Source organism: Cryptomeria japonica, chromosome 3, assembly GCF_030272615.1.
Source record: "Cryptomeria japonica chromosome 3, Sugi_1.0, whole genome shotgun sequence".
NCBI lineage: Eukaryota > Viridiplantae > Streptophyta > Pinopsida > Cupressales > Cupressaceae > Cryptomeria > Cryptomeria japonica.
The window spans coordinates 301609386-301629417 of record NC_081407.1 but is presented as its reverse complement, the minus strand read 5'-3'; positions in this window follow the sequence as shown (position 1 = coordinate 301629417).

Here is a 20032-nt window from a genome sequence, read left to right as displayed (position 1 = left end):
ATATTGTGTCTTAAGGGGTCCTATGGTGTCCCAAGACACCATATGACCCCTATGGACACCATATGACCCCTAACGACACCATAGGACCCCTTAAGACACCAAATCATGTCGTTAGGGATCATATTGTGTTGTACGGGGTCGTAGGACACAATATGACCCCTAGCGACATGATTTGGTGTCTTAAGGGGTCCTATGGTATCGTTAGGGGTCATATGGTGTCCATAGGGGTCATATGGTGTCTTGGGACACCATAGGACCCCTTAAGACACAATATGACCCCTTAGGACACAATATGACCCAAAGCGACCCAATATCATGTCATTAGGGGTCATATGGTGTCTTAAGAGGTCATAAGGGTTCATGGGACACCATATGACCCCTATGGACACCATATGACCCCTAACGACACCATTGGACCCCTTAAGACACCAAATCATGTCGTTAGGGGTCATATTGTGTCGTTAGATTTTGAAAGTGAAAATATTGAAAATTTTGAAAATGTTGAAAGTGATAATGAAAATGCTCAACATGTGGAAAATTTTGACATAGGAGGTGAAAATGTGGAAAACTTTAACATTGAAGGTGGAATTGCTCAACCAAGTGAGCCATATGTAACACCTAATTACTTTAGAAATGAAGACCCTCTCATGGATGAAAGACAAATTCCAAATCCAAGACCTTCAAGAACCCCAAAATGGTTATTTGAAATCGATGAGAACAATATTGCGAATCTTGAAGGCAAGAGGTCAACAAGAACCGTTCAGTTGTGGGATACACAACTTTTCAACCAAAATTTTAGCAATAAGACATTGACCGAGAAATGCCAACTCTTTGTTCAATTGCTAAAGATGATAAAGATGAGACCATTGCTAAACAAATTGAAGATTCGTATGAACAAGAAGATGGAGAGAAATTCTATTATTGCAAAAAATCTATTTGACGCTCTCAATTCTATTGAAAGAATACCAAAGAAAGAGATAAGAGAGCTGCTCAAAGAGTGATTACAACCTCCTTAGTAAGCCATCAATTGAGGAAGGCTCGTCAAATGAGACAAACTTGTGTTGATTTTAACATAAACCGTAAAATTTTGGATAGAGCACTTGCACGAAGACAAAGACTTGACGATCCACTTCAACAAGATACATGGGCATTTGGTGGGAGGCTTCCACGTGTTGATAGAAAATTGACTGACAATGTGAAGGAAGAGATTCAACAATTTTGTTTGAAATTAAGAATCAGCAACCGAGACTGCACATCGCATCCCAAACATTTCTTGGAATCAAGCCAAACAACGTTGTACAAAAAAATTTGTGAATTACATCCAACTTTGCAAATATCACAAAGGGCCTTTCAATCTTTGAAACCATTTTATTGTGTTCCTCTTAATATTCGCAATACCTGTTGTTGCAAGCACCATGTGGAGTTTTCAATGTACCATGAACTTTTATGTCATATTCATTCTATGATGCATACTAATGAGATGTTGCAGGAGTGTGGTGCAATGCTATTTCCGAGATCATCAAGAGACTTGCAAGATCTATTTTTATGCCCTAGAGATGATGGCTGCTATTTCTATAGAAATGATTGTTTGAATGAGAAGTGCTCAGAATGCGGTGGGTTTTCAAAGTTTGTTTCATGTTTTCATGAGGGCAGCAAACACGAGTTTGGAAATAATTATGTTGAGAAAAAAAGATACGAGATAGTGAAATATACTTTGAAGAGTGGAGGTGAAGGTTCTAGATACGAATTAGTCTCAAGAGAAGTGAGTATTGCTGAATTTATTTTGGATTTTAAGGAAAATCTTTTCTACAAGTATGCAAGGCACACCCATAGGTCTCAGTGGTTGGATCAACAGTTCAGGATGTGTAAGAACTCTTTCCCGATTGGTACTATTGTATCGGTGGTTGATTTTGCAGAGAACTATACATTGCAACCACAGAATGAGGTACAGTCTCAGTACTACAATTCAGTCCAGATTGCTATTTTTGTTCACATTACATATAGACATGCTCCTGATAGTACAGAAGAGGACAGGAATATAATCAGGGAGTATCATTTTTATATGAGCGATGATAGATCACACTCCTTCGAGTATGTGCAACATTCTTTCGAGAATTTTTTTGAGTTCTTGCATGAGAAAGATATTGCAATTGACCGATATATAATATGGTCAGATAACTCTACGGGTCAATTCAAGAATGTGTGTATGTTTTATTGGTTGAGTAGAATGCATGTGGAGAGGCGTATACCTCATATTTGGTGTTTTTTTTAGGCGGGGCATGGGAAGGGAGAGCATGATGGAGCAGGTGCATGTTTGAAGAGAGCTCTAGTTAAGGAGCAATTGAGGATTTCAGGTGCAAATTTCTCTGATGCACGTTCTATTGTTGATTGGTGTAGTTCAGCATTGTCACATGGAGGTACTCTTGATTTAGCAGTGAGCATATTCTTTTGGTTGGTTGAGGAGGGAACAGTGGGAGATAGATTGGATTGTCAAACAATTAAAGATTCTTCAAAGATGCATTCATTTCTCAGCTCAGATGCAAGTACATGGACCATTTGGACACGAGCGTTGGCTTGTTTTTGTCAGAGTTGTCTTCGGTGTGATTGGGATCAGTGCGAGTCAAGTGAGTGGGTTGATACGTGGGTTCCCCACTATCTAACTCCTTTATCTCAAACAATATCCTTGTCAAACGATGACATGGAAAGTTCACTTGAGTATGATCGTCTATCAGATCTTGTACAACCAGGACATGTTTTTGCAGTTGTTGCATTGCAAGGGAATGAAGAGAGATCAGAATATTGGTTGGCACGATGTGTACAAGGAAAATAAAAGCTAACACAACCAATGACAGATGATGATGGGTTCACATATCCTACAAGTTCAGTTGTTGTTGTGGGAACTTGGTTGTGAACATACATGATTAGAAAGAATGTCATACCTACATTTGAAGACTATGAGAGACACAAAACCATTATAATGTATTCACGCCTTATTATAGCTACAAATGTCAAGTTGTTGAAGCATCAAGCAAAACCGAAGACCAAAGAGCTATGGACAGTGACTACTGTTGATCATGAAGCAATACTGGATACTCTTAAACAAAGAGATGACCCTTCAGGCACACTTGAGTAGTAGGTCTTTAATGGTGCCTTATTTTTTTATCATGCATTTCATTTCAAACAATGATCATTAAACCTTAATGTTCAAGTTTGTTACGTGTATATTAAGGATGTGTTCAAAATGCTTGAACATTTTTTTTTGGCAACATGGTTTTTGCATGCACATAGCGAGTACACTCGATATAATTGGAAGGGATGTATTTTTGCAACATGACTTATTATCATGCATTTGATGAGCTTTACAATTTTTGTTATTAGAGAACACTATTTGATAATTTTTTATGATATAATTATCGCCTAACCTTTATGCTCATGAAGGTATTTTTTGATGATATACAACTGTATCACATTACGATTTTTGCATCAACATAGTGGGTTCTGTTGATATAATTCGAAGGGACGTATTTTTATGGTATATGATCCCACCTTTTCATTTATTATCATGCATTTTAGTTGAAGTGATTATCATAAATCCGTTATGTTCATCCATGCATTTTATGTGTAGACTAACAATTCTTAAAAATACAGGTTCATGCTAGATCATTCGTTGTTGACGAGACCCTCTCTTGGTGATGGTACATATTCCTTTGTGCATTAATGAGATTAAATTGTGGGTCTTGTTGTATTTATTATCATGAAGATGATTCAAATGCATGTGGCCAGGACACATCTACAGTGGATCAAATTGTCATGACAGATGATCTATTGAATCAAACATTTGGCATTGATAGTCAGGTAAATAGGTTAATGTTGGGCCTTCAACATCAACACCTACTAGTCAAAGTGGTCATCGAACTTCACTCAGGTAACCTTGTCTATTTTTATTCATTAATGGTTTATAAAATAAAGTCAGTTAGATTTTGGCAATTGAATAACATTGTTTCATTTTCAGATGTTGACATCAGATGCACCTAATATTCTCTCCACAATGGAGCATGGTGTTCTCTAGCAGTAGCATCTTTGATTCTTTTGACAGTAGTATGAGTCTGATTAATAAATTTCTAATTTGATGCTTCCCACAGGGCTTTGCAACTTCAAATTGTGAGTGTGCCCATGTTACAAATTAATTGTACTTTAATCGACATAGATGGTCTATGATGGCTTTTTTGTAAGACTATATGGTTTTATTACATATATTGTACTTTAATCGACATATAAAAATATCCAAGTGGTGTTGGCATGAGCTTGAATATGGTGAGTTGTATGCATCTTGAAGTTGAATATGATATGTTGTATACATCTTGAAGTTGAACTTTGATTAGACTTTGTCAGCATTTGATGAATCATAAATGTCATTTTATTATTAATCTTGTGAGTGTTAGGTGTAGGAATAAATATCAATTACTTTGAAAGTCATGGATGGTTGTCCTCATATGATAACCACCAGATGGTTGTGCCTTATGAAGAAAAGCTGAACAGATAATAACTAATTGAGAACATCAATTCAAATCCATAATCTAGAGGATACTAATAACAGATCTTTGTATATTTATTTTTTCTAATAATGAAACAGGTACAACTGTATTGAGATAAAATGAAGCTTTTCTCTCATATGAAGATGTCACATTGGCAAATTGGTCTTTATTATAATACACAAGACATAAGTAAAATCAAAATGCTCTCAAGGTACAGTTTTGGACTTGAACCATATTGCATAAATCTCAATGCTTCAACTTGATTATCATTAAAGGTTTCTGATTGTTTACAAAATATCCCTTCATATCCCTTCATGGATGTCACATGCGTAGGGTATGACCCCGAGCATCGGATCGAGTGGGGGGGGGCAAAGCAGGAGCATGCGTAGGGTAATTATGCCTAACTGGACATGTCGGAGCTGACGGTTCATCATCGCGATGAGCTGAACGAGAAATCGACCAGGCGACAACATTCCATTGAGTGAGACTGACGATTTTTTTGCCAACCGAAAAATTGTTGCCCTAATAAAACCGTAGGGAAAATTGAAATACCGAGATAGGCTTTTGTAGGGACCCCTCTCATGGCCCCATAGGTTCAAATGGATCATTTGTAGGTGCCACAAATTCTGAGTTAGGGCCCGTCAAAGTTTGATAATTTTGAGCACTTAGGGCGCTCAAGGGACGACGCCGGTACGGTATGACCCCGAGCGTTCGATCGAGTGGGGGGGAAAAATAGGAGCATGCGTAGGGTAATTATGCCTAACTCAACATGTCGGAGCCGACGGTTCATCATCGCGATGAGCTGAACGAGAAATCAACCAGGCGACAACATTCCATTGAGTGAGACTGACGATTTTTTTGCCAACCGAAAAATTGTTGCCCTAATAAAACCGTAGGGCAACTTGAAATACCGAGATAGGCTTTTGTAGGGACCCCTCTCGTGGCCCTGTAGGTTCAAATAGATCATTCACGGGTGCCACAGATTCTGAGTTAGGGCTCGTCAAAGTTTGACAATTTTGAGCACTTAGGGCGCTCAAGGGACGACGTCGGTAGGGTATGACCCCGAGCATTCGATTGAGTGGGGGGGCAAAACAGGAGCATGTGTATGGTAATTATGCCTAACTGGACATGTTGGAGCTGATGGTTCATCATCGCGATGAGCTGAACGAGAAATCGACCAGGCGACAACATTCCATTGAGTGAGACTGACGATTTTTTCGCCAACCGAAAAATTGTCTCCCTAATCAAACCATAGGGCAACTTGAAATACCGAGATAGGATTTTGTAGGGACCCCTCTTGTGGCCCCTTGGGTTCAAACGGATTTTTCGTAGGTGCCACAGATTTTGAGTTAGGGCCCGTCAAAGTTTGATAATTTTGAGCACTTAGGGCGCTCAAGGGACAACGTCGCTAGGGTATGACCCTGAGCGTTCGATCGAGTGTGGGGGAAAAATAGGAGCATGCGTAGGGTAATTATGCCTAACTCGACATGTCGGAGCCGACGGTTTTTCATTGCGACAAGCTGAATGAGAAATCGACCAGGCGACAACATTCCATTGAGTGAGACTGACGATTTTTTTGCCAACTAAAAAATTGCTGCCCTAATAAAACCATAGTGCAACTTGAAATACCGAGATAGGATTTTGTAGGGACCCCTCTCGTGGCCCCGTAGGTTCAAACGGATCATTCGTAGGTGTCACAGATTCCGAGTTAGGGCCCGTCAAAGCTTGACAATTTTGAGCACTTAGGGCACTCAAGGGACGATGCCGGTAGGGTATGACCCCGAGTGTTCGATCGAGTGGGGGGGCAAAATAGGAGCATGCGTACGGTAATTATGCCTAACTGGACATGTCAGAGCTGACGATTCATCATCATGACGAGCTGAACGAGAAATCGACCAGGCGACAACATTCCATTGAGTGAGACTGACGATTTTTTCGCCAACCGAAAAATTGCTTCCCTAATAAAACTGTAAGGCAACTTGAAATACTGAGATAGGCTTTTGTAGGGACCCCTCTTGTGGCCCCGTAGGTTCAAACAGATCGTTCACAGGTGCCACAGATTTCAAGTTAGGGCCCGTCAAAGTTTGACAATTTTGAGCACTTAGGGCGCTCAAGGGACGACGTTGGTAGGGTATGACCCCGAGCGTTCGATCAAGTGGGGGGGGGAAATAGGAGCATGCGTAGGGTAATTATGCCTAACTCAACATGTCGGAGCCGACGGTTTGTCATCGCTACGAGCTGAACAAGAAATCGACCAGGCGACAACATTCCATTGAGTGAGACTGACGATTTTTTTGCCAACTGAAAAATTGTTGCCCTAAGAAAACCGTAGGGCAACTTGAAATACCGAGATAGGATTTTGTAGGGACCCCTCTCATGGCCCCGTAGGTTCAAACGGATCATTCGCAAGTGCCACAGATTCCACGTTAGGGCCCGTCAAAGTTTGACAATTTTGAGCACTTAGGGCGCTCAAGGGACGACGCCGGTAGGGTATGACCCTGAGCGTTCGATCGAGTGGGGGGGGAAAAATAGGAGCATGCGTATGGTAATTATGCCTAACTAGACATGTCGGAGCCAACTGTTCATCTTCGCGACGAGCTGAACGAGAAATCGACCAAGCGACAACATTCCATTGAGTGAGACTGACGATTTTTTTGCCAACCGAAAAATTGTTGCCCTAATAAAACCGTAGAGAAAATTGAAATACCGAGATAGGCTTTTGTAGGGACCCCTCTCATGGCCCTGTAGGTTCAAACAGATTGTTCGCAGGTGCCACAGATTCCGAGTTAGGGCCCATCAAAGTTTGACAATTTTGAGCACTTAGGGCGCTCAAGGGACGACATCGGTAGGGTATGACCCCGAGTGTTCGATCAAGTGGGGGGGCACAATAGGAGAATGCGTAGGGTAATTATGCCTAACTAGACATGTCAGAGCCAACGGTTCATCATCGCGACGAGCTGAACGAGAAATCGACCAGGCAACAACATTCCATTGAGTGAGATTGACGATTTTTTTGCCAACCAAAAAATTGCTGCCCTAATAAAATCGTAGGGCAACTTGAAATACCAAGATAGGATTTTGTAGGGACCCCTCTCGTGGCCCCGTAGGTTCAAATTGATCATTTGCAGGTGTCACAGATTCCGAGTTAGAGCCCGTCAAAGTTTGACAATTATGAGCACTTAGGGCGCTCAAGGGACAACGTCGGTAGGGTATGACCTCGAGCGTTCGATCAAGTGGGGGGGCAAAACAAGAGCATGCGTAGGGTATTGTTCATTAAATGAATTGTATTGTTTATGAATTGTATTGTTCATTGAATGAATTTTATTGTATTGTTGATTAAATGAATTGTATTGTTCATTAAATAAATTGTAATGTATTGTTCATTAAATGAATTATATTGTTCATTATAAAAACAACACTTACGATGAAATGAAATGAATTGTATTATTCATTAAATAGCCATTATTAACCATTGTTAATTATTGGAATCAAGATTAAAGATTTCCATGATAACACCACACACAGATGAGCAACAATTTATATGATCGAATATCAACTTCTGTATATATAAAAATGTCGAATGATTACAAATGTATGTCCATACACAAATATGGAATAAACACCAACTGAAACAAAATTTATGTCTAAATACGTGAATGTATGTCCATATACAAAATATACATGCCAACTAGACATGTAAGCATCCCAAAACTATCTATAACATCCTAAGCTGCTGATGGATCATCAAAATTGATCCATGACATTGATACAAGTTAGCATATAATTGTCACTGATAATAACAAATTATATCTACTAATCAAAAAATAAAATAAACACACTTCTACTCGAGGCATCTCTTCTTCTTCTTCAGGTATACTGGGTGTAGTCATCAAGGATGTGAAGCCAAGGATTCTCTGTATATATACACAACAAGTATATGAAACTATCAATCTATGTCTAGACATGTATAATCACTATAAGTTATTTAAACTATTCATTCAATCATATTTGCATTCAATTACCTTTCCCTTGTTTCCAATTGCACTACCAGATCCTAGATCACACTGCACCACACTCGTGTTGCTTGTGCCCTACAAGAGTAAAATAAGATATACATGCAAGTTACTACATAATCTAATTAATACAAATATAAATGATGAGCATGTATGTACAATAAAATACAAACGACTAGGTGCAATAATATATGTACCGTCAAGCTATCGAGGCCAAATGAAATGGCCGACAAGGTGCCCTCCTGAATCTGTCTCAACTCATCCTCGGTCATCAACTGTTAAATAGACCATGTAAATAAAAATTAGTACTTAATATTATCTAATTTATAAATATTTAACTAAAATATAACATGAACTGTGAAAACACAAATCTTACCAATACATCATCAATGTATGATGATGGTGCCTCCTCGCCTCTAGCATGTGAGGACTCCCCAGGGTATCCTCCAGTTTGTGTAATAACCTTTGGTGCATCATGCATCTCATGTACCTCATAATCTACACTGTCCACAGCAGGATCAACGAGCTGTCCAACTGGACCCAAGCATACGTGCCCACACATGACACAACTATGTGGCACGCATATGTGTGGAGCCGAGGATGACGTGTCAGTACCACCTGATACACCACTACCATCAAAAGTAGGTTGAGCTACTGACACAGCCTGAGAAACCAAAAGGCTACTCAAAGAGTGAATAGCCGATATGGTCCATGAAGCCGCCTCACAAATGATATCAGGATGCTAAACTGCAGGTGGGGGATCAACAGGAGGAGGGGGGACATATGGGCCCTAGACTACTCTGACTGCCCCAGGTCTATTTTGGGGCATACCTAAACCTACACCCTGGAAAGGTTGGATGTCAAAGTAGTTCACATGTTTCTGTAAAACAAACTCAGCATACAATTTTTTGATGAAATAGAAGGGGATATCAAGATTGTTGTTGGGTGGTTTGTCGAAAACCATCCACCAACGATCCCAAAAGTTTTTTACAATCCCATCATTTGTGCACCATTTGATAGAAAGTTTTGTTTTTTTGGGATCTACAGGCTGACCAGTACGGGGATTGACAAACAATGAGGCGATTTCGGCTTTGGATATCTCAAGATCCTTGATATCCTTACACGACAAGCCATCTGCATATTTTTCCTTCATAGAATCTCGCCACAAAAGGGTGGCATCGTGCTCCTTAGTCATGGTTTCCATACTTTTTACGATCGATGTGAGAGGATCAAACAATGGGTTTAGACGAGGGATCCTACGATATACTTCTGCAATCCCCCTCAATTCATTCAAATTTTGTGCAATCAAATCTTGAATTGAGGGGGGGTTTGGCAAATGAGGGTTTGGTTGTTGCAGTTGTGGTTGGTCAGTGTTTTTATTGTTATCTCCCATTTTTAACCTAATTGAATGTAAACAATTAAATTTAGTTAACAAATTTAAACAATTAGGTATTTGATTTTTAAAAAACCTAGTTTTCATTAAAAAAAACCATATTTTCAATGAAAAATCAAATAAACATTCACAAAAAATACAAAAAATGAATGAAAATGATTCAAAACGACAAAATTCTTACCTCTAAATCAATTTTTTAGCAAATTTTTGTCAAAAAACCGGATATCGGATGGAGCGGATATCGGATTTTGACAAATTCGTGCGACCCGCGAGTTAAAAAAGACTCACGAGACTGTCGCTGTCTAAATATAAAAGTCTCAGAAAATCGGATATCCGATTTTATCAGATATCCGATTTTATCGGATATCCGATTTCAACACTTAAATTATTTTTAATTAACATATATAATATAATAATATATTATATAATATATTATTATATTATATAATACGTATTGTATTATATTATATATATTATAATATAATATAATATTATATTATATTATATTATATTATAATATATATATAATATAATACAATACGTATTATATAATATAATAATATATTATATTATGTATAATATAATACAATATTATATAATATAATATTATATTATAATATATAATATAATACAATATTATATTATAATATATAATATAATACAATATTATATAATATATAATATAATTTAATATTATACTATATAATATAATATTATATTATATTATATAATATAATATTGTATTATATTATATATAATACGTATTATATAATACGTAACATATAATATATATATTAAATTAAAATTACAAATAAAAATCAGATATCCGATTTTATCCGATATCCGATTTGCATAAGTAATTACCAGGCCAAGGTGTACTGACACCCAGGCCAAGCAAAAAGTCAACACAGATTTTCGCATTTTTAGGCGAGTGAGGAAGGCTATTTTTTTCACATCGCCACTTTTTGGCCCCCCTTGCTCCTGCACTAACCCCTATCTTGAAAGAAATTTATCTCGATGGAATTAAATTAAAGTACTCTATCTTTTGGTGATCTCTGGAGCAGAGGTTGCTTTGCATCGACCTAGGATACATTTAAGCTGTGTTGTATCTGCGGAAATATGTATCCGAGGTCGATGCAATGCAACCTCTGCTCCACCAATACCAGAAAATAGAGAAAGTACTTTAGTTTAATGCCATCGGGATAAAATGCTTTCAAGGCAGATAAATAGTATGCAACTGTATCTATTTGGAATGCATTACCCAAACAGCGCAATCGATCAGTCACACATGAAGTTCCCCAAGTGTGATCTTTTTCAAATCCTAATATAATTTCTATCTCGTCAACCTCTAGAGGAGCCACCTGACCTGGCCCCACCCAAACCAAGCTCCATTCTTCACACTTTTCAAGAATGTATTTATGTTCACTATCTTGCAGTTTCCCTCTGAATTTTCAATTATAGTGCAGAGTTCTTCACGGAGGACACCACCACATCATCTAGAGTCTATGCAATTCAATTTTTTTCTTTGATCCCATGGAGGCCAATAGTCCTTTGTCTGAGGAAGTTCTTCCTAAATAGTCATGGGGGGGAGAGGTAATGCTTGAAATCTCCCTTCTATTAGGAGATTCTGTACATAACCTCTTGGTCTTCTAGAGGCCGAAAAGTACTTCGAGTCCACCAACTCTGGTTCCATGCACTATAGAAATTTTTGGATATTGCCTTCCAAATATCCTTCGGTGCAAAAGTATCATTCTCATAATAGAAAAAAGGTGACCCTTGCATGAACACATTGATTTCCTCCAAGCGTGGCCCAATAGGTTTCCCAAGAATTCCAAAACCAGTTAGTCCCTTCGGACATAAATTAGAGACATCACATCACACACTCCAGACATTGTTTGTTTGTATTGCATACTCTCTATGTATTTATCACCCTTTAACACTTCCCTCTGCTTTTCTCCAATTGCGCTTTTCTAGGCATCTGATGAGCTTGTTTCCATGTCATTCAAGATAATGCCTGCTTGCTTTCTTTTATGAAATTTACTCGCACACGAGTCTTCAGCTTGTATCTTTTGCTTCTGCACAAATATAAATTATAATTCACGCTTAGATGATAATTAAATAAAATAAGCATTTGTAAAGAAAATATTTAGTCATTGGATGTTACATATTATCTTACGGAAAGATCCTAGACAATTCTTGGAGAAAGGAAACACCATTGCTAATCTTTTTTTGCTAATAACACTTAATCAAATAAATTAAAAATGTTTTATGCAATTTCTAAAAGTAGCTAAACTCATGCAATGCTTTCATGCACCGACGACCAAGCCATTTGACCCACAACACTATCCATAATAGAACAAATCACCATAATAGGCTATTATAAAGTATCTATACAAAAATATGAAAGAAAATTAAATTACCATTACAAACCAATAAACCATAAAATAGTGAAAATAGAACCATAACCAAAAAAATCATAAATGGCAAGGGATAAATAAAAACTCAATAATTTCAAAATCTTGAATTCACTATACCACATTACAATCCACTATGCATTCAACCTCTATGCTCATCGTCGGAACACATTTTAAGCTATCCCGATGTCTGATGAGGGTATGTGCACCAAGTTGTGGTACCAAAAGGGGGTCTTAAGATGCCACTTTTTTTTCTTCTGAAATCAGCAAAGTCTGAACTTCAACGACAAATTGAAGATAGTTACACTCCAAATTTGAAGATGCAAGAACAACAAGAGTTAGAGTGCTTTGAGTCTACTTTCTAAACTACAATTTGTTTTTGAAAATGGTGGAGATTAAGGGCTTCAAAAAGGGGGGCCACAAAAAGTGGTCCTGTTTTTATGCAAAAAACATAACATAGTGTCTATTGTGGCCCCCCTAAAATGTTAACTTTTTTCTTGAATTTTTAAAATCGCTTCAGTGAGAAATTAGCTAACACCTTGAAGTTTATGCCAGAATTTTCAGCTAATTTTTTAATGAGTATATGATTTTTTACTAATTTTCGAAGTGGACACATCCTGAAAAACAAAAATTTGAGCGTGCTCCCCCCTAAAATCATTGAAAACAAATCAAAAATCAAAAAAAAAAAATTAAAATTGTGTAGAATGGAGTCTAGTTTCTAAAAATATAATTTTTTTCAAAATCTGATGAACGTGTAAAAATCTAGACCCAAAATAGTGCATGTTGGTTTTTGACAAAAAACGGACACATTAAAAAAAGAAATTATAGATGAAAGACTTAACAAAATCAAAATTTGAAATAAATTACATTTTTGGATAGCTAAGAGGGAGCTCAAGTTTACCATGGTACTTTTTTTAACTTCATTGAAACACGTGCAAACTTGACAGAGAGCACGACCAAAAACATGTCAAAATTTTCAATGTTTTGACAAAAAAACGTCTCTAGCCTGAAATGGTCGTCCAAACCTTTGGGTTGGATGCTCAAGGTAAATCCAAACCATAGGTTTGGTGTTTCCCAAAGCGGGAAATTTGGCGCTCGCCAAATATGGCGAGTGCCCTATTTGGCATGCACCAAATGTGATGAATGGATATTTCATTTGGCACGTGCCAAATGTGGTCCATATTCCACATTTGGAGCGCGCCAAATAAGGATGAAGAGGGAGATAGCAGAATAAGGGAATTGTGAGAGCTAGAAAGGGGAGGGACAAAGAAGAGTATGTATCTATAAGAATGAAGAGCCCGAGAAGAGGTAAGGGGAGAGAGAGAATATGAGATCTAGTTCATAGAGAGAGATGGAACTACGAGGGAAGAGAGATAAATAAGGGAGAGGTGAGATGGGGGTTTCTATGTACACATTTGGTACTCTCCCTATTTGGCGCACGCCAAATGTGGAATAGATACAAACTCTTCTTTGTCCCTCCCCTCTCTAGCTCTCTCAATTCCCTTATTCTCCTATCCCTTGAGCTATCTCCCTCTTCATCCTTACACCCATCTAATTCCCTCTCTCACCTCTTTCCCTCAGTTTTTTCCTCACTCCCTCCTCTCTCTAGGTCCTAAGGGGTCATAGGACACCATATGACCCCTTAGGACACAAAATGACCCCTAACGACACCTAAGTGGTCATATAGTGTCCTAAGGGGTCATAGGACACCATATGACCTCTTAGGTTACCATAGGACCCATAATGACACCATATTTTGTCCTAAGTGGTCATAGGACATCATATGACCCCTTAGGACACCATAGGACACCATATTTTGTCCAAAGTGGTCAGAGGACATCATATCACCCCTTAGGACACCATATGACCTCTTAGGTTTCCTGGTGTCTTAATGGGTCATAGGACACCATATGACCCCTTAGGTGTCGTTAGGGGTCATATTGTGTCCTAAGAGGCTATATGGTGTCATATGACCCCTTAGGACACCATATGACCCCTTAGGACACCATACAACCCATAATGACACCATATTGTGTCCTAAGGGGTCATATGGTGTCCTAAAGGGTCATAGGAAACCATATGACCCCTTACAACACCATACGACCCATAACGACACCCTATTGTGTCTTAAGAGGTCATATGGTGTCCTAAGGGGTCATAGGACACCATATGACCCCTTACAACACCATAACGACCCATAACGACACCTAAGGGGTCATATGGTGTCCTATGGCCCCATAGGACACCATATAACCCCTTAGGACACTATACGACCCATAAGGACACCATATTGTCTCCTAACAGGTCATATCATGTCCTAAGGGGTCATAGGACACCATATGACCGCTTAGGACACCATACGACCCATAACGACACTGTATTGTGTCCTAAGGGGTCATAAGACACCATATGACCCCTTAGGACACCATACGACCCATAAAGACACCCTATTGTGTCCTAGGGGGTCATATGGTGTCCTAAGGGGTCATAGGACACCATATGACCCCTTACGACACCATACAACCCATAACAACACTTAAGGGGTCATATGGTGTCCTAAGGCCCCATAGGACATCATATGACCCCTTAGGTGTCCATACGACCCATAACAACACCATATTATGTCCTAAGGGGTCATATGGTGTCCTAAGGGGTCATAGGACACCATATGACCCCTTAAGACACCATACGACCCATAATGACACCATATTGTGTCCTAAGGGGTCATATGGTGTCCTAAGGGGTCATAAGACACCATATGACCCCTTAGGACACCATACGACCCATAACGACACCCTATTGTGTCCTAAGGGGTCATATGGTGTCCTAAGGGGTCATAGGACACCATATGACCCCATATGACACCATACGACCCATAATGACACCTAAGGGGTCATATGGTGTCCTATGGCCCCATAGGACACCATATGACCCCTTAGGTGTCCATACAACCCATAACGACATCATATTATGTCCTAAGGGGTCATATGGTGTCCTAAGGGGTCATAAGACACCATATGACCCATAACAACACCTAAGGGGTCATATGGTGTCCTATGGCCCCATAGGACACCATATGACCCCTTAGGTGTCCATACGACCCATAACGACACCATATTATGTCCTAAAGGGTCATATGGTGTCGTAAGGTGTCATAAGACACCATATGACTCCTTAGGACACCATACAACCCATAATGACACCGTATTGTGTCCTAGGGGGTCATATGGTGTCGTAAGGGGTCATAGGACACCATATGACCCCTTACGACACCATACGACCCATAACGACACCTAAGGGGTCATATGGTGTCCTATGGCCCCATAGGACACCATATGACCCCTTAGGTATCCATACGACCCATAATGACACCATATTGTGTCCTAACAGGTCATATGGTGTCCTAAGGGGTCATAGGACAATATATGACCCCTTAGGACACCATATGACCCATAACGATACCTCCCATAATGACACCCTATTGTATCCTAGGGGTTCATATGGTGTCCTAAGGGGTCATTGGACACCATATGACCCCTTATGACACCATATGGCCCATAACGACACCTAAGGGGTCATATGGTGTCCTATGGCCCCATAGGACACCATATGACCCCTTAGGTGTCCATACAACCCATAACAGCACCATATTATGTCCTAAGGGGTCATATGGTGTCCTAAGGGGTCATAGGACACCATATGACCACTTAGGACACCATACAACCCATAACGACACCATATTGTGTCCTAAGGGGTCATATGGTGTGCTAAGGGGTCTTAAGACACCATATGACCCATTAGGACACCATAAGACCTATAACGACACCATTATTGTGTCCTAGGGGGTCATATGGTGTGCTAAGGGGTCACATGACACCATATGACCCCTTACGACACTATAACAACCCATAACGACACCTAAGGGGTCATATGGTGTCCTATGGCCCCATAGGACACCATATAACCCCTTAGGACACTATACGACCCATAAGGACACCATATTGTGTCCTAACGGGTCAAATGATGTCCTAAGGAGTCATAGGACACCATATGACCCCTTAGGACACCATACAACCCATAAGGACATTGTATTGTGTCCTAAGGGGTCATATGGTGTCCTAAGGGATCATAAGACACCATATGACCCCTTAGGACACCATACAACCCATAGCGACACCATATTGTGTGCTAACGGGTCATATGGTGTCCTAAGGGGTCATAGGACACCATATGACCCCTTAGGACACCATACGACCCATAACGACACCATATTATGTCCTAAGGGGTCATATGGTGTCCTAAGGGGTCATAAGACACCATATAACCCCTTAGGACACCATATGACCCATAACGACACCCTATTGTGTCCTAGGGGTCATATGGTGTCCTAAGGGGTTATAAGACACCATATGACCCCTTACAACACCATATGACCCATAACAACACCTAAGGGGTCATATGGTGTCCTATGGCCCCATAGGACACCATATGACCCCTTAGGTGTCCATACGACCCATAACGACACCATGTTATGTCCTAAGGGGTCATATGGTGTCCTAAGGGGTCATAAGACACCATATAACCCCTTAGGACACCATACGACCCATAACGACACCGTATTGTGTCCTACGGGGTCATATGGTGTTGTAAGGGGTCATAGGACACCATATAACCCCTTACCACCCATAACGACACCATATTGTGTGCTAAGGGGTCATAAGACACCATATGACCCCTTAGGACACTATACGACCCATAACGACACCTAAGGGGTCATATGGTGTCCTAAGACACCATATTATGTCCTAAAGAGTCATATAGTTTAATTTTTATGGTTGTGGCTATCAAACTATAGGGTATAGAGTAGAAATTTATCAAAGGTTAAAAATTTTCAATGGAAGTCATTTGGCTAGCGCCATATTTGGCACTAGCCAAATGAGCTGCACAAAAAAAAGGTTATAGGGTATAGAGTAGAAATTTATCAAAGGTAAAAAATTTCAATGGAAGTCATTTGGCTAGCGCCATATTTGGTGCTAGCCAAATGAGCCGCACAAAAAAAAGGTTATAGGGTATATAGTTAGTGTTTAGTTTAAGGTAAAAACTTTCAATGGAAGTCATTTGGCTAGCGCCATATTTGGCGCTAGCCAAATGAGCTGCACTAAAAAATAGTTATATGGGACCCTTGACCCGTGATCCAAGCCCACATTCTCTCATTTTGTCTTCTTTCTACGCATGATCAGACAAAAAAATGCTTTTTGCATGGTGTTGACATTTTATGCAAGGTTATTTTATACATTCCATTAGCTCTCCACCACCTTTTTTTTCATTTGGTAACGTGAAAGAGGAAGAACATAGTTTTTTTGATCAAATTTGAATAATTGAGGTAATATTTTCTTATTTTTAGAGTTCAAATACTTATTAAGTGTTATTTTGTTTAAATGGTAGAATAAAAGTGTGAGTCAAAATTGATTATAATCCTATTAGATTTACATTAGATTTAACAATGCATTTGAAGGAAGTTGATAAGAAAATTATTTGTTTAGTGGTTTAAAGCAAAATTTGCAATTTCATACATCCTTTTTAAGATCTTATGAAATAATTTAGAAAAGGAATACATGAAATAATTTCAATTTCATATATCCATTTTAACATACGAGTTCAATGAAAAGTTGCACAATGCCCCATCTTTCAATCCGCTCATCCCGGCACCGAACCGTCAGCTCGTATGCATCAGGGTAGCTGGGTTTATGCTAGGAATGCCTTCTTTTTGCTCTCCAACTTGCCCGATCATTGCGGGCCACACCCTAGCAGCCAAATCGCCCAAGTGCTCAAATTGCTCAAAGTTGTCAATATTCGGCATCGTGTTTCTCCGTGCCTGTTAATCATAAGAATGATCCATCTGATCCTATGAGGTCGTGTTATGGCACTCTAAAAAAGCCTATCTTGGTTTGGGTAGACTCAGATCCAGTTGCTCGTGGTGACTCTTTCTCGGTTGCGACAAAAAGCGTCAGATGAGTTCAATGAAAAGTTGCACAATGCCCCACCTTTCAATCCGCTCATCGCGGCACCGAACCGTCAGCTCGTACGCATCGATGTGGCCAGGTTTATGCTAGGAATGCCTTCTTTTTTCTCTCCAACTCACCTGATCATTGTGGGGCACACCCTAGCAGCCAAATCGCACCAGTGCTCAAATTGCTCAAAGTTGTCAATATTCAACATCGCATTTCTCCATTCCCGTTAATCATAAGAATGACCCATCTAATCCTACGAGGTTGTGTTATGGCACTCTAAAAAATCATCTCTCGGTTTGGTTAGAGTCAGATCCAGTTGCTCATGGTGACTCTTTCTCGGTTGCAACAAAAGGCGTCAGATGAGTTTAATGAAAAGTTGCACAATGCCCCATCTTTCAATCCGCTCGTCGCGGTACCAAACCGTCAACTCGTACGCATCAGGGTGATCGGGTTTACGCTAGGAATTCCTTCTTTTTGCTCTCCAACTCACCCGATCATTGCAGGCCACACCCTAGCAGCCAAATCGCCCCAAGTGCTCAAATTGCTCAAAGTTGTCAATATTCGGCATCATGTTTCTCCGTGCCCGTTAATCATAAGAACAATTCGTTTGATCATACGGGGTCATGTTATGGCACTCTAAAATAGCCTCTCTTGGTCTAGGTAGACTCGGATCTAGTTGCTCATGGCGACTCTTTCTCAGTTGCGACAAAAAGCGACAGATGAGTTCAATGAAAAGTTGCACAATGCCCCATCTTTCAATCCGCTCGTCGCGACACCGAACCGTCAGCTTGTACGCATCGGGGTGGTCGGGTTTATGCTAGGAATGTCTTCTTTTTGCTCTCCAACTCACCTAATCATTGCGGCCCACACCCTAGCAGCCAAATCGCCCAAGTGCTCAAATTGCTCAAAGTTGTCAATATTCGGCATCGCATTTCTCCGTGCCCATTAATCATAAGAACGATCCGTCTGATCCTGTGGGGTCATGTTGCAGCACCAAACCGTCAGCTCATATACATCGAGGTGGCTTGTGTCTTGGATTACAAACACATATTTAGGTTCAAAGCTTAAGTAATAATAAACTTTGTGCAGTTATTCATCTAATCATTTGTACTGCAATTATGGATAACCATGATAAATGATTTGCATTAACCAAAAAGCTAAAAATCCATGCAACATTGTATACCATTAAAACTATCAAATATATCCAATACAAACAAATAGGCTTGCCAAAAGCCATATGGACTTAGAATTTCACATATTCATAAAACAAAACATATGTTCAAAATTGCTATAAAGGCATACAACATGATATCCAATAAAGTCAAATAGGGGCTTTCCAAAAGCCATATGGACATAGAATGCCACATATTCATAATACAAAACATATGTTCGAATTTTCCATATAGGCATACAACATGGTATCCAATAAAGTCAAATAGGAGCTTGCCAAAAGCCATATGGCGATAGAATGTCACATATTTGTAATACAAAACATATGTTCAAAATTGCCATATAGGCATACAACATAGGACCCTATTCTATTCATTTCCCTCTAGGGGAAGGAAACAGATCACAAGATATCTTTGCCTATCCAAGGGAAGAAGATGTACATGATGCAGGTGTCTTTTGAGTACATCCACTCGACCTCCTCTCCAGACTTTTTTGT